General features: G+C 33.3%; 1 protein-coding gene across 17 annotated transcripts in view; it reads left to right on the top strand.

The window, feature by feature from the left end:
* Positions 1-17,193, top strand: part of FUT8 (fucosyltransferase 8) — a 309,441-nt gene that overhangs the window by 139,555 nt on the left and 152,693 nt on the right. Inside the window, exon 1 of one of the 17 annotated variants that reach the window (XM_077767164.1) lies at positions 4,447-4,506. The exons of the other annotated variants lie outside the window; for them this stretch is intronic. The gene's annotated coding sequence lies outside the window, so the exon portion shown is untranslated. Of the gene's footprint in view, positions 1-4,446; positions 4,507-17,193 lie in introns of those variants that run through there. 17 annotated transcript variants of the gene reach the window in all.

The raw sequence follows: 17,193 nt of genomic DNA, 5'->3' as shown, positions 1-17,193 counted from the left end.
TTGAATATGTAGATTGATTTGGGTACTATTGACATTTTAACAATATTTGTTTTTCCTATCCAGGAGGATGGAGTATTTTTCCATTTTTTTGTGCCTTCTTCAGTTTCTTTCATAAGCTTTCTATAGTTTTCAGTGTATAGATTTTTCACCTCTTTGGTTAGATTTATTCCTAGGTATTTTGTGGTTTTTGGATGGTTTCTCCTTTTATACACTGTCACTATAGTTAGACTTTCCTTCATTGCACTCATTTATTCATTAGTCAGCAATATTCAGTGTGTAATAGGCACTGTTCTAGACCTTGAGTGATACTAGTCAACAAAAGAGACAGAAATTATTCATCTCATATGAACCTTATATTCTAGTGGGGATACAGATACTAAACAAACAAGTATGTTTAATGTTGATAAGTATTCTAGACAAAAGTAAGTACATCAGGGAAGGTGATAGGGAATGTTAGAGTGGGGAGTGTACCATATTTTATATAGAATGGTCAGGGAAGGTTTTATTGAGAAGATAATAACTGAGTGATGACCTGAATTTGATGAGGAAAGAACCATGGTGTATATTTGGGCAAGTGTATTTCAGACAACAAGTGTTGACTGTAGGCTCTGCATATTTTAGAACATAAGAAATTAATTAATTATTTGTTTCATTTTTCCTTTCCTTTCCCAGTAGATTCTGTGGTCCACCAAAAAGAGGATTATCTCTGTTTTGTCATCATTGGATGGATGCTTGGCACGTAGTGTAGTGCCAAACACATGGTAGGCAGTGGGGCAGTAGATAGATATAGATAAATTCATGAATATGAGGGGGAGTTTTGAAGAAATCCCTCCTTCAAATCCCTGCCCCTTAAAGTTCATAGTATAAATATTTCAAGCTGTGGAGTTCTTTATAGATCATAGAAAACAGAAGAGTTCTTTAGGTAGGTAGAACGATTCTTCCAATGTCACTGTTAATTAGTAGTCTTCTTGGAATGACAAAGATTTTATCTCTTTTTGTACTATTGATAGGGATACTTTTGTTTCAGATGTGTGGTCTAGACATGGGAAGATACTTGGCTGTGGAAAATCTTGCAGTAGAATCTGGAATCAGGTAGCTGGGTTGAAATGCCTATTTGATACTTGCTAGCTATGTAACACCATTAACACCTTTAAATTAATTCATTAATCCACCTGTAAATGCCTTGATTTTGTTATCTGTAAGATAGATATTGTTATTTATTCCAGTATTCTTTACACTATAAACATTTTCTTTTGCATGATGGGATTTCCCATTAATCTTCTAATATACTATCATGTAGATATTCCTCCCCCACCTTTTTTTAAAAAAAGAGTTATGATAATGAATGTAGGACTTTGGAATCAGACATAACTTAGGTTCTCTAAAAGTTACCTTCTTAAAGTTACCTGTTAACATGTATCAAAGTTTTTATCTAACTGATGAGAGAACAATCAGGAAGACATAAGAATTGCTCCCAAGAGTTGAGCTTCAGGAGTTCATGTATTAATTTAGGAAAGGGATGCCATGATAAAATGACTAAACTACATAAAAATCTGGTTAACTTTTAAAAGACAAGGAAGCCAGATCTCCTTTGGGATTTAATCCTTAGAAAACTTGGAATATAAAACATTGAGTTCAGTTTAGATATCATCATGGTCTTATCATCATCTCTAGTATCATCAAACTGGTGTTCATCATCTCCAGTGCCAAATGTATCTGTTTCATTGATTTCAGCATGTTTTGGAAGCTTGCCACCGATTTCAGCATGTTTTGGAAGCTTGCCACATGCCTTCAGATTTGTGCCTTCATCTGCATTGTATTTTAAAATTACATCAACCTGGGGCGCCTGGGTGGCTTAGTCGGTTAAGCGTCCGACTTTCGCTTAGGTCATGATCTCGCGGTTCGTGGGTTCAAGCCCTGCGTCGGGCTCTGTGCTGACTGCCAGCTCAGAGCCTGGAGCCTGTTTCAGTCTGTGTCTCCCTCTCTCTCTGACCCTCCCCTGCTCACGCTGTCTCTCTCTCTCTCTCCTAGAAATAAATAAAAATATTAAAAAATAAATAAATAAAATTACATCAACCTTGTTTTATCCTCATCATCTGTCAGACCAATATAATGTCTGAAGTATTTATTCAAGTTATTTTCCTCAGTTTTCCTTTCATAAGACATAACCTCTTCATACCATTAAGACACATTGCTTCTAATTACGTATTTCCCAACATTTTGATTACTGAATTATACTTATTCATCCTGTTTACACACCAACTTTTTCAGGGTCATTTTCACTCTTACCCCTGTACCTGTTCTTACCTCCTTTACCTTTATTCTTGGTCTTGGCAATGCCTCATAGCATCATGGTCTCCTTTCCTATAATGGCAATGGCAGCTGTTCTTCCAAATGGCACATGGGATGACCTAGCATGTGGTGTGATGTAACGCTCTGCAGTTGTGGGAGAGTTTTCAGACTGAGTTTTTTGGAGATGGACTTAGCGGCAGCAAATTTATTTCCTTCCCTCTTCCCTTTCTCTCTCTATTAGTGTGTTTAAGGTTTTCTAGAGCAGTTCTAGAGATAACCTTTACTCTTGTACTTTCTTAGGCTCATTACTAAGATAGACCTCTCTTTGGGTGTTTACTGAATGTCCCAAGGATTCAGTGGATTCTGTCATGCTTTTAAGAACTTGAATGATTGCTGGCCTTCTGTGAGCTCTTGTATCATCAAATAATTTTATTCAGCGTTAGCTACCTGGTAATTTTTCTTTCCTAGAATGTGTTTTTGCTCAGCCTTACGGGTTTTCAGCCTATTCACATACAGATTGTTATTCAGGTAATTTCAGGGGAACTCTCTCTCTCTCTTTCTCCCTCTCTCTCTTTTAATTTGCATAGCTCTCTCACTTCAGGGATTTCCCCCCAAATAATTGTTGTCTTGGTCCTTCTGTACTCTGACTTCTGTCCTGTCAGCTCAGCAATGCACTAGATTCTATTTGGGTTTTCCCTTCAACGTACTGTAATCCCGAAAGTGCTTTCAGAAAGAATCCCAGGTAACTGTAGGTCTTACCTTCCCCCCACTCCTTTTCTTATCATTTTCTTTTCTTTTTTCTTTTCTTTTCTTTTCTTTTCTTTTCTTTTCTTTTCTTTTCTTTTCTTTTCTTTTCTTTTCTTTCTTTATCCTTTTAGTGCTGCCTGTTTTCCAAATTCAGATAGATAATTTTTCCAGTTTTTTAGTTGTTTACATTTGAAAGTTTAATTCTGGGTTCTATTACTCCCTTGTGGTGAAAGTAGAGATTTCTTAACACTTTTAAAAATGAAGAATGATATTCTTAGCAAATGATACGTCCAACCTGTTTCAAATTGTGTTCAAATACCATTTTGTGTAAAAATTTCTTTTTTTTTTTCTTTTTTTTTTTTTTTTTAAATATTTTTATTTATTTCTAGGAGAGAGAGAGAGAGACAGCGTGAGCAGGGGAGGGTCAGAGAGAGAGGGAGACACAGAATCCGAAACAGGCTCCAGGCTCTGAGCTGGCAGTCAGCACAGAGCCCGACGCGGGGCCCGAACCCACGAACCGCGAGATCATGACCTAAGCGAAAGTCGGACGCTTAACCGACTAAGCCACCCAGGCGCCCCTAAAAATTTCATTTTTAAATGTTGCTTAAATTAAATTGATCTTAGCAACAACATTTCTATTATTCTTCCACACATAGCTGTAAATAAAAGCTGTCTTGGCTGCTTTTCATCTAATATTAGTTACCAGTCAACTGATGAATTAAATTAAAGTTGTTGTAACTGTAATGATTTATAATAGCTGATTCCTTTTGGTACTTTTATGCCTCACTGAAGATCACTGGCTGTTTTATGATACTTTTTTTTTTTTTAAAACAGGAATCAGTATAACAATAACAACAACAAAAAACCCAAAACCCAAAACCAAAAACAACAACCCTTAAAATAAATAGTAACTTTTTCCTAATAAAAATATGTTTGGGGCACCTGGCTGGTTCAGTTGGTTAAGTGCCTACACTTGATATTGGCTCAGGTCGTGATCTTGCAATGATGGGATCGAACTGCTTGTCTGGATCTGCACTGGGCCTTTCTTCCACTGCCTGCTCTTTCTTCCACTCTCTTTCTGCCCCTCCCCTGCTGGCTCTTGCATGCTCTCGCTCTCTCTCTCAAAAATAAATAAATAAATAAATAAATAAATAAATACTAAAAATATTTTCAAAATATTTTGGTTCATCTTTAAGGATACAGCAAAAGAGTATAAGTTTAGTTCTGCTCATTATTTCGTTAAAATGCCTCCAATTAGCTTAAAAGCATTGGTAATTGGAAATAGAGTATAAACATGAACTGATATGAAGTTATTTGAGAATGTCTCATTAAGTCTGGAATAATGAAAAAAGCATGTGCTTGATGAAGAACAGTATCCTGAGCCTAAATTTTTTTTTTTTTTTATAGGATGTGAGGTGCTCAGGAAAGAGTGAATGATTGACATGCTATGTTGATTCAGTTGGTGACGTGAGCTTCGTTCTTTATCAGTAATACTTACAGTATTTCAGTTACTGTACTATGTGCAAGACATTCCATCTGATAGGATTTGTGATGGGGAACACCTTTTTTAAAATTTAAATTTTAGTTAACATACAGTGCAGTATTGGTTTCAGGATTAGAATTCAGTGATTCATCACTTACATACAACACTCAGTGCTCATAACCACAAATCCCTTCCTTAATATACATCACCCATCTAGCCCATCTCCCACCCACATCCCTCCATCAACCCTCCATTTGTTCTGTATTGTTGAGTCTCTTGTGGTTTGTTTTCCTCTTTTCTCTTCCCCCCTTCCCATATACTCATCTGTTTTATTTCTTAAATGTTACATATGAGTGAAATCATGTGGTATTTGCCTTTCTCTGATTGACTTATTTCATTAGCATAATACATTCTAGCTCAATCCATGTTGTTGCAAATGGCAAGATTTCATTCTTTTTGATAGCTATAATATTCCATTGTATTATATGTACCACGTCTTCTTTATCTATTCATCAGTCGATGGACATTTGGGCTCTTTCCATAGATTAACTATTGCTGTAAACATTGGGATCCTGCATGTATCCCTTCGAATCTATATTTTTGTATCTTTTGGGTAAATACCTAATAGTGCAATTGCTGAATCATAGGGTAGTATATTTTTAGCTTTTTGAGGGATCTATATACTGTTCCAGAATGGCTGTACCAGTTTGCATTCCTACCAACAGGGAACACCTTTTCTTGTGCCTGTTAGCCATTTATATGTCATCTTTGGGAAAATATGTTCAGATCTTCTGTTGATTGTTTGGCTTTTTTCTATTGACTTACATGAGTTCTTTATATATTCTGGATCTTAATCCCTTATCAGATATATGTCTAGCAAACATTATATCCCATCCCTTATATTGTCTTTTCATTTTGTTAATGTTTTCCTTTGTTGCATAGAAGCTTTTTAGTTTGATGTAGTCCCGTTTGTGTATTTTTGCTTTTGTTGCCTTTGGTTTTGGTGTCAAATCCAAAAAAAATAATATCCAAGACTGATGTAAAGGAAGTTATATGATCTTGTAGTTGAGAATCTATGGGAATGAAGAAAGGCCAGCCCATTGCCTCTTATTTACTAATAAATAATCATAGCTTTTATTTATTAAGCCCATTCTACACACTACTCACCATGACTAGCACTTTATACCAATATCTCAGTTCAAGACCACTATAAATATTCATTTAGCAAAATAAGGGACACCTGGGTGGCTCAGTCGGTTAAGGGTTGACCTTGGCTTAGGTCATCATCTCACAGTTTGTGAGTTCAAACCCCACGTCGGGCTCTGTGCTGACAGCTCAGAGCCTGGAGCCTGCTTTGGATTGTGTCTCCCTCTCTCTTTGCCCCTCCTCTGCTCACACTCTGTCTCTCTGTCTCAAAAATAAACATTAAAAGATAAACTAGCAAATAAATAAACGAGACAGAGTTAATAGTCTGGCTCAATTAAAATATTATAATAATATCTATAATAATTATAGCTAATATGTTCTAGCTTAATTGGTTTAAAATGCATGTTCTTAACTAATTTACAAAGAGATTAAATAATTTGGTCACAGTCACAGCTAAAAAGTAGATGAAATGGGTAAACACTCTTCCAGTTGACTGTAAAACTCATTCTCTGTTAAACCTCTAATGATTATATTGCTAAATGTTACTAAGCATATCACTTTGTATATATATCTTAGTAGTTGCTTTAATTATTGCCTTAAAGATACATAATTTATCACCTTCTATGGCAATGATGTTTTACCAATTTGAGGGAAATGTAGAAACTTTCTGAAGTCCCATTACTCTCTCTCATTTATAATATAGTTGTCTTAAATATTTTCTCTGCATATATTTAAAACCATAAAGTACATTATCAAAGTGTAATGTAGAAAACTCAAGAAAAGAAGGAAAATTCTACTGTTTACTCATGCTTTTGTTTTTTTTTTGTTATTCTTTTTCCTTCTGAGATATATGAGGCAAAAAGAAAACTTAAAGAACTCACTGTTATTTTATTCCTTTAGTTCCTAGATTACCAGCAGCTCTGTTTTTTTTTTTATCTTTCACAGTCTTCTTATATTTGTTTTATACAGAGTGCTTAAGGTTTTTAGCTGTTCTTAGTGGGAGATATAGAGAGAAGTCCATCTTTACCATCTTGGAATGGAACCAAAAATCATTTCATTAAATGTTAAAAAAAAAAATTAACCATAAATTGTTTTATCTAGTTTTCCTAATAGTATGCTATTTGGGAAGAAAAGTTTGAGGCTTTACAACCTCTGGATTGAATATTGTACTTAACATATCCTAGTTATATTGTTTCATGTACTTGAGTTAAAAAGTGTGTGTAGAAGGAGATTTTCTAGCTTCTCTTGTAATTCCTAAAGTCAATAGGTTATTCTTAATAACATTAACAAAATAGCTATCACTGGCTTTAGTTCTGCCACTTACTGGCTTTACAACCTTGAAAAAGTTATTTAATCTCAGTGTGCCTTAATTTCCTCCACTGTAAAATGGGCTAATAGTACTTATATCAGGAGGTTGTTGAGAAGATTAAATAGTGTTACACTTGTGAAGTATTGAGAAAAATACCTTGCATTCAGGAAGCACCATATAAATATAGTTATTATCATCATTATACTTAGAATAATAGGGCCACATAAGAATTATTACAGTCGTTTTAAGGATAAAAAAATTCAGGCTCAGAGAAGGTGAAATGCCCTGTCTAATTCTTGGCTGGCCCAATTCTGTATTGCTATTGCCAGGATTTAGACCCACTTCTATCTGACCTTAGAGCTTATACTTTCCAAGACATCATGCTATCTACCTGTCAACATCAAATCCTTCTGCATCCTGCAGTTTCAACTAATAGTATATTGTTTGTATTTGTCTTCATACTTAACATTTTAAATTGAGTTATAATATCTCATCAATGGTTGTCTCATAATTTATTTAAACTTTTCTTTCTTTAGAATATATAGATTGTCTCTGTGTCACCCGTCTGGCTCACATATTAGTGAGTTATTAGCCAATAATATTGTTACCATGTTCTTCAGATATACAGTAGTAAAGATTAGCCCTGAAAGGGCTTTCATGCCTCTTACATGAAGATTAAATTTGTGTTTTTTTGTTTATAAAGAAATTTATCTCACTGAAATTTTCTGTAGCACAAAATGTTTCTTACCCTTTTGAATCTGCCCTATTCTTTGGAAATAGTTTTAAATCTGTATGAATCTGAATTTTTAAACTCTGTTCTTTAGAATTCTCTAGAAAGATTGTGCATCTTTATTCATTATTTGTATTGGATATGACTTGGAATTTTTCAGTACATCTGTGTTCCCTTGTTAGCTATTAAATGCAATGGCTTTTTAAAATTACATTTTCAATTTTTAATTCCAGTATAGTTAAAACACAATGTTATATTAGTTTCAAGCATACAATATAGTGATTCAACAATTCTGTACATCATTACTCAGTGCTCATCATGATCAGTGTACTCTTAATTCCCTTCATCTATTTTACCCATCCCTCTACCCATCTCCTTTCTGATATGCATTATTTTAAATGAGTACCCTTAGTTAAAGTTACTACTTTTTTTTGCAAGAAGAAATTTTTTTACTTGAAGCATATTTCAGAGTACATGATTCTAAAACATATATATAAAACATTCCATCCAAGAAAAGTGGAATACATATTTTCTTCAAGTACATACAGAAGTATCTCCTGGTTAAATCACATAAAAAGAGATATAACAAATATAAATTTAAGAAGACTGAAATCATACTAAGTATATTTTTCAACCACAATGATATAAAACTAAAGATCAACAGTAAAAGAAAAGTGAAAAATCTATAATGTGTAAATATTAAATATTTAATATGTAACTATTAAACCAGCATACTACTGCACAAGCCATGGGTCAAGTAAGAAATCAAACAGCAGATCAAAACATGTCTCAAAACAAAAAAAAAAGAAAACATAATATGGTATGCAAAACTTACAGTATGCAGCAAAAGCAGATGTTAGAGTGAAATTGATGCTGAAAATACTTGTATTTACAAAAAAGTTCAGAGGTGCTTGGGTTGGCTCAGTCATTTGAACATCTTACTCTTGATTTCAGCTCAGGTCATGATCTCACAATTGATGAGTTTGAGCCCCTCATTGGGCTCTGTCCTGGCAGTGTGGAGCCTACTTGGGATTCTCTCTCTCTCTCTCTCTCTCTCTCTGCCCCTCTCCTGTGTGTGTACTCTCTCTCTCTCAAAATAAATAAACATTTTTATAAAAACTTTTTAAAAAGTTTAAAACAATATTATACCACAAGGTACTAAGAAAAATAAGAAACTTAGCTGAAATTTGATAAAGGAAGGAAATAACAAAGAAAAATCAGAAATAAAAAAATATAGGCCAGGATAAACAATAATATAACATTGAAATTAATGACCAGTAATTATAAAAACAAACAAAAAATAAACAAAATTGGCAATACTTTAACTACATTAACTAAGAAAACAAAGGAGACTAAAAAGCCACAATGAGAAATGGAAGGTTAAAAAATATAACATAACCACAGAAATCCATATCATGATAACAAATTATTATAGACAGTTGTATACTAACAGATAACTTACAAAAAAAAACCCCACATAATTCCCCAAAATGCACAAGTTACCACAACTGAATCCTGAATCTTGAATCCAAGAATTAAGAAATCTTCTTAGACCAAGAATAAGAATGAAAGTTGAATTAGGAATCAAAACTCTTCCAGCACAGAAAAGCCCAAGATCACATGGTTTCATTGGTTTCATTGGTGAATTCTACCAAACATTAAAAGAAAATTAATGACAGCCTTTATCAAAATCTTACAAATAATGAAACAGAGGGAATACATTCAATATCATTCTATGAGACTGGGTCTACCCTGATACAAAAGCAGGATAAAAGTAATACAAGAACAGAAAACATCTAGTTTGTCTGATCTAAGTATTGCTACTCTTTTGACATCTATTGGTATGATAAATGTTTATCTACCCTCTCAGTTTTAATATGCAGGTGTCTGTAGGTTTAAAATGAGTCTCTTGTAGGCTGCATATAGATGGGTCTTATAATTTTGTCCATGTTGCTACATTGTGTCTTTTGATTGGAATGATTAGTCCATTTACATTCAAATTAACTATTGATAGATATGTATTTATTGTCATTTTATTACGTGTTTTATCATTGCTGGAGATTTTCTCCAATGCTTTCTTTTCTTTGACAGTTTTGGTCTCTCCTTTCCACTCAGAGTCCCCTTTAATGTTTCTTGCAGGGCTTGTTTAGTGGTCATGAACTTCTTTGGTTTTATTTGTCTGGGAAACTCTTTATCTCTCCTTTTCTGAATGATAGGCCTTGCTGGATAGAGTATTGTTGGCTACAGATTTGTTCCATTCAGCACTTTGAGAATATCATGGTTCCTTCTGGCTAGGTTTCTGTTGAGAAATTTCTAGCTACCCTTGTTGGTTTTCCCTTGTAAGTTATGGATTTCTTTGAAAGTCTTGCTGCTTTCAAGATTTTTTCATTATCACTATATTTTGCAAATTTAATTACAATATGTCTTTGGTATAAGCCTGCCTTTGCTGATTTTTTTAAATGTTTATTTTTGAGAGAGAGAGAGAGAGAGAGAGAGAGAGAAAGCATGAGTAGGGGAGGGCCATAGAGTTAGAGGGAGACACAGAATCTGAAGCATGGTCCAGGCTCTGAGCTGTCAGCACAGAGCTCAATGTGAGGCTCTAACCCACAAGCAGTGAGATCATGACTTAAACCAAAGTGGGATGCTTAACTGACTGAGCCACCCAGGTGCCCCTGCTTTGGTTGATTTTGATGGGCATTCTCTGTGCCTCCTAGATTTAGATGTCTGTTTCCTTCCCTAGGATAGGGAAGTTTTCTGCTCTGATTTCTCAAAATAAAATTTCTCTCTCTTCTTCTTTTGGGATTCCTATAATACAAATGTTACTGTGTTTGATATCATCACTGAGTTCCCTAAGTCTGTTTTTGTGTTGGATAATTCTTTCTCTGTCTTGTTCAGCTTTATTATTTTCCATTATATTATTTCTGGACCCTGTAGTTTATCATGAATTGACTTGAATGCAAGTCTTTGGTTTGAAATTATTTTGGATATATTTCCTTCTGAGCATCTAGTTTTGACATTTTCTGCATATAAAAATGAATGAATAAACATATGAAATTGCCTTTGAATCTTAGTTCTAATTCTTTATCTAATTCTTTATTAAAATCTTGATTTTAAGACAAGGTTAATTTTTTTTTGGCTAGGATTTTAATTATAGGTATTAAATAAATATTTGCACACTTGGGTAATATTCATGCATTTAGTTTTTCATTCAACATATATTAATAAAGTGCTTGCTGTGATTTAGGCACTGTACTCTAAGTCCCTGTTCTACTAGTGCATACCTTTTAGTATTGGAAGTAATTAAGCCAGTAAGTGTTGTGATAGAGAATCATGAAGAATGGTGAGTGAGTTTTTTTTTTAAAAGACAAGATGTCGTAGCATTCTTGTAGGGTGTTGTAACCATTTGTTTTTCTTGCTTTCAAGGTCCTAATTTTATTCTGAAGCCTATCCTTATGGATAAATCCTGATTAGTCTAAGCCATAATAGTAATCCCATTCCATTTGTCACTGAGTGATTTTGTGAGGCACAGGCGAGTCAGTCTTGGAAATAAAATGTGCAGATCTTCTGGGGGAGACTTCTAACAGTAGTTTCTTTTTCCTTAAAATGAGAGACCAAAGGAGATTACCAGTTGTTCTTTGGTAATGTTCCATAATTACATGTAGCTGGGGTTGAGGCAGCTAACTTGTTCATGAAGAGTGCTAGCATAAGGACAGCAGCTGACATGCTGGGGGGATAGAATAGAAAGATGGAAATCAATTTTTGGAGAGACTAAATAAACTATTTATCTACTGAGAAGTTAAAATCTCCTTATCTTTAAAGCTATTTTGAATTAGACTTTCTCTAACTTCTATCCTAATATGTTGTAATTGATAAAGGTTCTCAGGAACTGTCTCTGAAAAGAAGTGACATTTATTTAGAGATCTGAATTATGAGAATGAGTCAAACGAATTGCAGTCCAGGTAGAAGGAACAGCAAGAATGAAGGTCCCATGATAGGTAAGAAGTTGACAGAAGGGTAGTATACCTTGTTTCTATTGACCAAAGGAAAGATAGTAGTAACTGATATTTATAAATTGTATTACAATTTACAAATCACCTTTACATAACCTTATTTCATATGATCTTTACGGTTATGTGAGGATGTGTACTGTTATTCCCATTTTATAGTTGGGAAACTGCCCATATGTTTATAGCCAATCATTAAAGAAATGGTTGCTGCTTCTATATTATGCTGCCAATCAGATAAATATTGCGTAGTACTTAATAATCAGATAAAATGGTAAGAGTATATATACATTTTGTTTGAATTTTTTAGTATTATCACTTTTTAGCAGTTTTAATTTATTCAGGGCCAAAGGTACTGATGCCAAGGCCAGATTTCTGTACCATTTGAATAGTACAAATTAATTGCATCAGTAAACACAACCTGGTGTGTTATCTTGAGTTAAGGTGAGTGAGATGCTCCTGATAGAGACCTCATTAATGTGATTATTTGTTTGCAGTTCATAATGAGGAAGATTAATTTCCAAGATATTGGCTGGTTTCAGTGAATTTAAATAGAGTATTTTGTGCTTATATATTCAGGATGCCTAGCATTTTAAATTCATATGTGCATATACTGTGACCTTACTGATAAGCAATGTGAAAGTATGATAGATGACTCTGTAAGTAATGAATTACAGTTGAATTTCATAGTCTTGGTAGGGGCTATATGAAAATTTCCTTCTCTGTTCTTCCCTCCCCTTCACTGATTTTCCCCTCCCTGGCATTCTTGCCTCCCTTTTTCTACTTCCTCCCTCCCTTTATTTTACATTTCAGTTTATTTGGTTTTACCAAGTTCTTTAACATAAATAAAAGTTGATTTCAACTAACATTAAAGGCTATTTTAATTTATGACACTATTTTTATTTTTTTTTCTACTTTCTTAAATTAATAAACACATAATTTTATAACCTGCCCTTTTTCCATATATGGAGGCTGGACAGTAAGAAATATTTTAAATAAATTCTGTAACAGTACTTAATTTGAAAAATGAATACAGATCAAATGAGAAGAAATTTAAAGTCTTGGGTGTTTGGTAACTGGAATTGAACTCTATGTACAGGGGCTTTTTAAACATTTGTATTTTATAATGGATAATTAGCTTTTCTCTAAAAGTTTTATTTATGTTTCCCTTTATCAACCTGATCCCTTTAAAGTGCAATAGTTACACTTAACTCCTGCTACATTATATTAGTCATTAATTTGTTTAAATTTGTTTAATAAGTAATTTTATTTTTCTGTTGTATTTTTCATTTATTACAGTGAATTACTTCAAGAAACCATCTATAATAATAATTTGGTTTTTACTTTTTCCAGTTAAGAAAGTAAATTCTTCTAGGAGCGCCTGGGTGGCTTAGTCAGTTAAGCGTCCGACTTTCGCTTAGGTCATGATCTCGCGGTTCGTGGGTTCGAGCCCGCGTCGGGCTCTGTGCTGACTGCCAGCTCAGAGCCTGGAGCCTATTTCAGAGTATGTATCTCCCTCTCTCTCTGACCCTCCCCTGCTCACGCTGTCTCTCTCTCTCTCTCTCCTAGAAATAAATAAAAATATTTGAAAAAAAAAGTAAATTCTTCTAAAGATGACAACTCTCTGAACTATATATTTTATAATAATAATAACTAGTATGTATTTTTCTTAGGGAATTATTATTTGAATATTTGTGGTTATTTCTTTTCTTTTGAGAAAGGGTTAAACTACTAAGAATATTCAACACAATTTCTCTATGGTTTGTTAATTATATTACTAGTGATTTGAATCGATCCTTATTGTTTTTGAAATATGTGAGAAATACAATCTTCACATTACATTTGGATTGAAGTTGATTATTTTAATGGAATAATTACCTTTGAAATTTTTTATTAAAAACAGAATGTACAATGATTTTGCTGAAAAAAGTATTTCATTGATACCCGAGATGCAAGCAACTAATTTAGCAATCTTCAATGATTGACATTTTAAATTACATTAATAAAATGGAGACAGTTTAAACTTTCTCTTAAAATGTTTTTCAACTTTATTGAAGCGTAATTTCCATCAAGAAAATGTACCCATATTAAGTGTACAGTTAGATGATTTTTCTCAAATTTATAACTTTATGTACCTGTCATTCCCCTTTTTAGTCAGTCACTGCTTGTTCCTTGGCACTATGTATTAGTTTCTTTGTTCTAAAATTTCATGTTAATGTGTACTTTTTTTTGTTCTTGGTATCTTTGCCAGATATATTATTGAAATTCATTCATGTTGTTGTGTATATTAGTAGTTTCTTTTTACTGCTGCATACTCTTTTATTATATGAATGTTTCACAATTTGTTTATCCATTCATGTGTTTGGTGATACTTAGATTTTTTGCAAAATTTTGGGTCTTCAAGTAGCTGTGAACATTCTTGTTCAAGACTTTGTATAGGTCTTAATTTACCTTGTAAATACTTAAGAGTGGAAGGCTTATAAATATATATTCAACATCTTTAATAGTTACAAGGCTATATAGTTATTCAGATTGTCTATTAATTTCTGATTGAGCTTTGCTTTTGTTTCTAAGAAATTTATGCCTTTCTTCTTGGGCTTCACACCCAGCATGGAGCTTACTTAAGGAAAGAAGGAAGGAAGGAAAGGGAAGCAGGGAGGAAAGGAGGGAGGGAAGAAGGATGGAAGGAAGGGAAGGGAGGAAGGAAGGAAGAAAGAAAGAAAGATTTGCCAGTTTCAGATCTGACTTCGTATTTTTTGACACAAAGTTGCTTATAATATTCTCTTACCTTTTTGTAGCATCTGTAGTAATGTTCCCTCTTCCATTCCTAATATTGGCAACTTATGTCTTATTTTCTCTCTCCCCTTGATTAGTTCAGCTGAAATATTATTAATTTTATAGGTCTTTTCAAGGAATTTGTATCCATTTTTTTCCTAATGCTTATCTGTTTTATGTTTCATTGATGGGGTTTACATTTTGAACCTTTTACCTATTTCACCAAACTTTCAAATATTGTCATACTTCTTGAAGGATAATGTAGGAACTTAAAAACATATCTTTTCTTTGTCTGCCTGTCATCTTCTATTATTATTGTTTATGACATTGTTATATGTCTCATAATACTTTGTCATTACTTACAAGAATAATTTATTTCAAAATAAATTAAAATAAGGGATTTCATTTATACTTACCATACGTTTAATATGTCTCTTTAAGTCCATTGTTTATGTTCGCATTTCCAACTACAATCAGCCTGAAAAGCATTCTTTTATATATATATGTCTTGTAATTTGTATCTGTCACCCACAAGTGACAGAGTTCTTGAAAATGTTCTTGTTTTGCTTTTATCTTAAAGAAAACTTTTTATTTTGGAATAATTTTAGAATTATAGAAAGTTTGCAAAAGAAAGTACAGAAGTTTCCATACTCTTTGTTCATGTTTCCCTAATGTTGACATCTTACACAGCTTTGGTAATTTGTCAAACTAATAAATTAACAATGGGGCAATACTAGTAACTAAACTACCGATCATATTTGGGGAAGTGTCCCTTTTTCTTCTAAGATCCAATCCAGGACACCATGTTGCATTTATTCATTATGTCTCCTTGGTCTTTTCAACTATTTTGACAGTTTCTTAGTTGTTTCATGTTTTTTATTACCTTGATAGTTTTGAAGAGTATGTATGGATCAAGTGTTTTTTGAATGATCCTCAGTTTGGGTTTGTCTGTTATTTTTCTCACTATTAGAATGAAGTTAGGAGTTTGCAGATGAATACTACAGAGATGATGTGCCCTGTTCTTAGTACCATTTAGAATTGTTCCATCACTGTAAAAATTTTCCCTGTGGCCCCTTTTAATCAGCCTCTCCTTGCATCTTCAATCTTTTTCCATTTATTGCTGAATAGTATTCCTTTGTTTTATCAGAGTTAAATTCATTCACCTGTTGAAGACCATCTCAACTTTTCCAGTTTTTTTCTATTTTATATAAAGCTGCTATGAACATTTGAGTATTAGGTTTTGTGAGAACATAAGCTTTTATTCCTCTTGAGTTGATACCTAGGAGTGGCAGTCTCGGGTAACTGTAGTTTTAACTTTGAATTCTAAAACTACTTTAAGAAAACATAGGAGAAAATATATGTGACCTTGGATTTGGGATTGAACTTTTAGATATAATACAAAACCACAATTAGAAAAGAATAAATTGTATTTCATTAAAAAACTTAAAATTTTTGTTGTGTGCAAGACACTCTTAAAAGAATTAAAAGGTAAGTAACAGATTGGGAGAAAATATTTGAAAAATTGCATACCTGATAAAAGATTTGTATCTAAACTATATAAATAACTCTTAAATCTCAATAATAAGCAGTCTAATACAGAAATGGCAAAAAGATCACAATAAACATTTCACTAAAGAGGATATATGGATGGCAAATAAACCCATGAAAACATAATCACATTTCTTAATGTCATTTATTGTTAGGGAAACTGGATGCAAATTGAAATCACACTAAGATACCACTATACAATATTAGAATTCCCAAATGCTGGGAAGATTGTGGAGTAACAGGAACTCTCATTGCTGGTTGTAACTCAGAACCAGCCACTACTTTGGAGTACAGTATGGCACTTTTTTTTTGTATATAAACATACATTTTCTTTATGATACAGTAGTCCCACTCTTATGTATTTACCCAAGTTAAGTGAAAAGTTCACAGAAAACTGCTTTTTTCTTTGAAAATATTTTCACCACATAACAACGTGTAGTTTTGCCATTTTTTTAATTTTAGCATTTTTAAAATATGTTCCATTGTCCCCTAATTTGTACTTTTTTCTAAGAAGCCCCCTGAAATTCTTTTTATATATTTGTATTTTTCTCTGTGACTACTTTTCCCGTATAAATTATGATTTTATTTGTATTTTAAAATACCTTGGAAATTCTGCATATGCCCATGACTAAGCTTATTTACACTGTTTTCAAGTCCACTTAACTTCTCTTCTGTGGAATCTAATCTGCTCTTTAATCCTTTCCAAGACATTTTTAAAAATCTGATTTTTTATTTAGTTATAGAAGTTTTATTTTTTTTGTTATAGCTATTTCTTTGTCAGTTTTCACATTTATCTTTTTTTAAATGTTTTATTTATTTCTAGGAGAGAGAGAGAGATACAGCGTTAGCAGGGGAGGGTCAGAGAGAGAGGGAGTCACAGACTGAAACAGGCTCCAGGCTCTGAGCTGGCTGTCAGCACAGAGCCCGACGCGGGGCTCGAATCCACGAACCGCGAGATCATGACCTAAGTGAAAGTCGGACGCTTAACCGACTAAGCCACCCAGGCACCCCTCAGTTTTCAAACTTAAATCTTAGCATATATTTTTTGTAATTGTTTCAGTTTTCTTATATGCTATCATCATTTCTGTCTTAGGGATTTGTTTTAAATTAACTGATTTTCTTCTTGATTCTAAGTCACATTTTCCTCCTTATTGGCATC

This window comes from Crocuta crocuta, unplaced genomic scaffold, assembly GCF_008692635.1.
Source record: "Crocuta crocuta isolate KB4526 unplaced genomic scaffold, BGI_CrCroc_1.0 scaffold55, whole genome shotgun sequence".
NCBI lineage: Eukaryota > Metazoa > Chordata > Mammalia > Carnivora > Hyaenidae > Crocuta > Crocuta crocuta.
Note: the sequence above shows the minus strand (reverse complement) of the source record. Positions and strands in the feature narration are given on the sequence as shown.